The 5,578-nt window shown below is 35.8% G+C and overlaps 1 pseudogene; it reads right to left on the bottom strand.

The window, feature by feature from the left end:
- Positions 1 to 5,205: 5,205 nt before the first annotated feature.
- Positions 5,206 to 5,305, bottom strand: LOC127077170 (uncharacterized; annotated as a pseudogene).
- Positions 5,306 to 5,578: the final 273 nt, after the last annotated feature.

Genomic DNA, 5,578 nt, shown 5'->3' with positions numbered 1-5,578 from the left:
GTACATGACATGTTGGTCCAGATGTTGAATTTCTTCCACCCAACATATTAACACAACAGAGATGATTTCATTATTTGTTTTCTAAAATTAATGCCAATCCTAAGGAATCAACAGTAAGTCCAGTGATTGGCTGTCGGGCTCCACGTTTGCCCTTTTGAGTGTGTTTTGGTTCGGATGCTGACGTAAGTCCAATGATTGGCTGTTGGGCTCCATGTTTGCCATCTGTTTGTGTGTTTTGTGTTGTTTGGCGTGCGTAAGCCGAACTACAGTGGCTCTGATTCTTGTTCCAGACAAGATATGTAGGCATAGGATGCGACGTCCTATCGAGCTCCTTTCTTCTAACCCCACCTGCGTTCCCTGTGTGTGTGTGTGATGTTTAGCAACCTTTTCTTTCTTTTAGAACATGGATCCTGTCGAGTACGACGGACGTGAGGGGTGCTAATACCTTCCCCTTGCGTAACCGACTCCCTTACCCTTTCTCTTTGGTCGCAAGACCACTTCCTTTCCAGGTTTCTCTGAGCGTTTCCTTTCCCTATCTTGGGATAAATAACGCGCAGTGGCGGCTCTGTGTTGTGTTTTTATTTGAGTCCCGCCGGTTGTTTTTCGCGGATGCGACACTAGGTTAAAAAGGTCAGCCTAGGGTCGAACACAACTCTTTCTTGATGAATATCCATTATATTTGTAGATGGAACGTTTTAAGCAATTTGATAGACCTAAAAGGCCAACCTCGGACTGGGGAACATGAAACTTAACTCCCTTTATTGCTTTCAACATGGCAATGAAACATGCACCATAATGACAATTAAATCAACGTAAAAGACTCGAGTCATCAAAGACTTTATGAAATAGCAATCACCAAACATAGAGGACAAACATTTCCCATACGACTTATACTCAAAGTGATATTTACGACTCTAACTGGCCTAGCACCGATAGAGTCATCAATTAGTGTACTCATCATGTACAACGAGGATCAAAATAAATATTTTTTATTTGTTAATCGTCAAAATTACCCTCTTAAATCACATATTCACAATAATAAGGCATATCTTTTTTTCACTAGGATTTTGTCTCATTAGATTTTTTTATAAGCTTTTTAACGAGACAAATCTCTAATAAAGAAGGTTGTATTCTTTTTTTTCACTAAAAATGTTTCACGAGATTTTTTTATAAGATTTTAATAACACATATCTCAATAGACATACAAATGTGAGTGCTATTAATAATACTAGATATTGATACAAATGTCTATTTTTATATAACTTTATATTCCTTAAATCTTATGAGTAGATGACTTTACTCTTTGTTATTAACATTTAGTTTTATGTCTCTTCATGTATTTATAATTTACATTTGTATCCTATAAATATCATTTACGTTACAATGTAAAGGACAAATGATAAGATAAACTTTAGTGTTTCTCTCTTCTCTATTTATCTATTTCATTTTCCTCTTCTAGATGAGACTATTTCTAGAGCATTTTTTTACAAGAAGAATCTAAGATTCTCAATTCTTTATGAATCTTGTGAAAAAGTTTTGTGAATAGCAGTTTTGTAAAGATATCAACAATCTGGTTTTTCGTATCCATATACTCAAAAATAACATCGCCATTTTCGATATGATCCCTATGGAAATTGTGCATAACCATAATATGCTTAGTGCGTGAATGCAATACTAAATTCTTAGTAACACTGATAGCATTAGTGTTATCGCACTTAACGGAAACCAACTGAGTTTTATCATAATCTAATAGCTTTTGATTTAGTCATAAGACTTGTGCACAACAGTTATCAGCGGCTACATATTTGGCCTTGGGGGTAGAAAGATCAATTTTTGTTGCTTCTTGTTATGCCAAGAAACCCAAAAAAATCTGAATAAGGCACAAATACTACTAGTACTCTTCCTATCTTATTTACAACTCCAAAAAGTCATAATCGGAGAGTTCTACTAAGCTACAATCACTCCCGTTGAGAAACCAAATACCATGATGTGACTTTCCATTAAGATACCTCAAAATTCTTTTAACGATCTTAAAGTGGAATTCCCTAAGTGAAGCTTGAAATCGAGTGGGTATGAAAACACTAAACATAATATTGGGTCTACTCGTTGTTAAATAGATTAGAGATCCTATGATACCTCGATACCTGGTAATCCCTATCTGCACACCTTATTGATCTTTATCAATCATCAAACTGGACGACATGGGAGTATATATGCAATTTGAATTCTTTATGTCATATTTATTGATTAACTCTAAGCAATACTTAGTTTGATTGATGAATTTGTCAGACTCTATTTGCTTCATTTTTCATCCCAAGAAATAATTGAGCTCGCTCGTCATTGATATTTTGAACTCTCCCTGCATGATACTAAAGAACTCTCTACATAATGATTCATCGGTGAATCCAAATATAATATCATTAACATATATTTGAGCAAAACCATTTTTCATCCCAAGAGGGTTCATGATTTCTTATGCTTAAAACTTTTAATGAGAAAAACTATTTAGTGCAAAAACAATTTAAAAAAAAATTTAATGCATAAAAACATTATTTTGATGCAGATGAAAAAATATTTTTGATGCAGATGAGAAAAATAATGAATGATCAATATGAAAATAATACGATATCCATATGTAACACAATGAAATGATCACACATGAGCAACATATCAAACATACTAGTAAATAAGATGAATCAGGCACAAAACAAGAAGATTAAAGAGGTGTAACGATCATACCAATTATGATGATCTATGACTTAACTTTTTTCCCAATTAAAGTTAGTAAATGATAACACGAAATTATATCACATTTTAAGACTTAACTTAATTAGATTATATTATCATTTACTTTAATTTATCCCATTTTATCAGATATTATGCAGTATTTCTTTTCTATTTACATCAGGTACCCATTTTGAAGCAAAAGTGAAAAAGGGAAGAAAAGGAGGTGTAAAAAGCAATAAAAAGGAAACAAATAACCAAGACCAAGCCCAGCCCAAAGAAAGCGCACGTTGCCCCTGTGACGGGCGTCACAAGGAGTGTGACGAGCGTCACACTAAAAGCACTCCTGTGACGAGCGTCACACATGGTGTGACGAACGTCACACCAGTCCTCTATATTTTTGGCGCAAGGAACTCAACTGACCACGTTGAAGCCTACTTCCACGCACGCTTAACCCTCGGAACGAGACCACGCACACGGAAACCCTTGAAAAGTAGTTACACCAGCAGCTGTATAAATAGCAGCTAATTGGGAACTTTCAAACACAGAGTTTTTGCACGCTCAGTTTTGCGGAAGCTCTGCCAAATTTATTTTTCACGCCTTTGCTTATTTTTCTTCCTTTCCAACATTGTTCATTTTATTTATTTCTTTTGCAAGTTTTACTTTCTTTTTCCCCTTGCAAATTTACCTTTCCTGTTTTAGCTTTTAGATATTTTTCGCGTAGTAGTTTCTACACCGGAAACTACTGTGCAACTTTATACCGGATTTAACCTTACGTTATATTCCAGTTTTATTTCCTTGATTTAATTTACTGTTTAATTGAAGAATCCAAGAACAAATCCTACCGGCTTGTGGTGGAGTGTTCAAGACCATTGTATTACGCATTCAGGTTCTTTAATCGTTATTTAATTTTTAATGTTTTATTCTATTGTTTATTCATATTGCCTGCCTGGAATGAGTCTGTTTATGCATGATATAAATTCTTATTTATTTAGCATGTCTGGCTAATTTGCCTAGGTATCGGTATGTAAAGTAAGCAGAAAAAGGGGTCGAGACTGAGTCGGTCTATCTAAACTTAAAATTAGAATCAATCTTTTTACGGTCTCAACTTACAGGTTTAATAACAAGATTTTTTACAAAAAGTAAAGAACATAAAGAAGTTAAAACCAACAGAGCGAGAGTTTGAGGTTTTGACTGGACAGTGTGAGTTAGGCATTAATTCTAGATCAGGGCGAGAGCAAGTTTTAGAGTCAATTAAATTCTGACCTTTTCCAAAAAGTATTTTTAAAGATCGAATGTGAGGACGAGAGTTAAGCATTTGGATTTAATCATATAACCTAAGTCAACAGAGCGAGAGTTTGAGATAAGGGTGTTTAAAACGGTCAGTATTTTCTTAAAAAGAGTTTCTGCAACTTTATTGCTTTCAAAATATGGTTTTTGACTTAATTATAAGTGACAGCAACATTAATATAAAATCATGGTTTATTCAACAGAGCGAGAGTTTGAGATAAAACCTTTAACCAATAAAGTTAACTGAAACGATTTATTTTAAAAACCTAGAAACCGACAAAGACTTGATTCCCTAGTTTTGACGAACCACATACCGATATCCGTTTTATTGATATTTAATCTAGATATTAGTTTAGCTCTTAGTTTTTCCCCAAACAATCAAACATTTTCACCTTAGATTTACGTAGTAACTTTAGATAACGGTATATCGATTCATAAGTCCCTGTGGGATCGATATCTTTTAAAACTACGCGATAGAACTGTGCACTTGCAGTTTGTATCCCATTCTCGACTCACACAGTCGAGCGATCAAGTTTTTGGCGCCGTTGCCGGGGACTTTTATTCAATCGATATCGTAACTCTTCCGTTACGCTGTAGAGACTAAGGTTTCTTTTTCCTTCTATTCTTTCTTTCGTTGATTTGTATGCCACGCACTCGCTCTCAAGGCGAACCGCTCTATTTACGAATCAACGATATCGAACTATATCTCCGAGTCTTACGACGAATTCGGGAATATCGTGCTGAAAATAATCTCCCTCCTATAAACCTTCCTGATATCAAAAACATTTTTCCTTCTTTAACCGAGATGGCAGAACCAGCTCGTGCTCTTAGAGATTACGCCGCTCCATCGCAAGATGAACCGCATTCAAGTATTGCTCCGCCCGCAATCGAAGCAAACAACTTTGAACTTAAACCTTCGTTGTTGCAGGCTGTGCAACAGAACCAATTCTCTGGAAATCTTACCGAAGATCCAAACCTTCATTTATCCGTATTTGTTCAATACGCTGATACTGTTAAAGCTAATGGTGTCACTTCAGAGGCAATTCGACTTCGTCTTTTTCCTTTCTCATTAAGAGATAGCGCTAGAAGATGGCTTCAATCTCTCCCTTCCAACTCAGTCACCACATGGAACGAGTTGAAGAAAGTTTTTTCTTGCCCGATATTTTCCACCAAGCAAAACAGCTATGTTAAGAGCCCAGATAAACGGATTTAAACAGAAAGACAACGAGTCTCTTTTCGAAGCATGGGAAAGATACAAAGACATGATGAGACTTTGCCCACACCATGGTTTGGAAGACTGGTTAGTAATTCACACATTTTATAATGGTCTCTTATACAATACAAGGTTAACAATAGACGCCGCTGCAGGTGGTGCACTAATGAACAAACCTTATGCTGATGCTTACCAGCTTATCAAGAGCATGGCCCAAAACCACTATCAGTGGGGAACCGAACGAACAACAGTGGAAAAACCTCAACCGAAAACTGGCATGTACGAGATAAGTAACCTTGATCACGTTAATGCAAAAGTGGATGCTTTGGTCCAGAAGATTGAAAGTTTAAA

This window comes from Lathyrus oleraceus, chromosome 4, assembly GCF_024323335.1.
Source record: "Lathyrus oleraceus cultivar Zhongwan6 chromosome 4, CAAS_Psat_ZW6_1.0, whole genome shotgun sequence".
NCBI lineage: Eukaryota > Viridiplantae > Streptophyta > Magnoliopsida > Fabales > Fabaceae > Lathyrus > Lathyrus oleraceus.
This window is presented reverse-complemented; position numbering and strand designations above follow the sequence as displayed.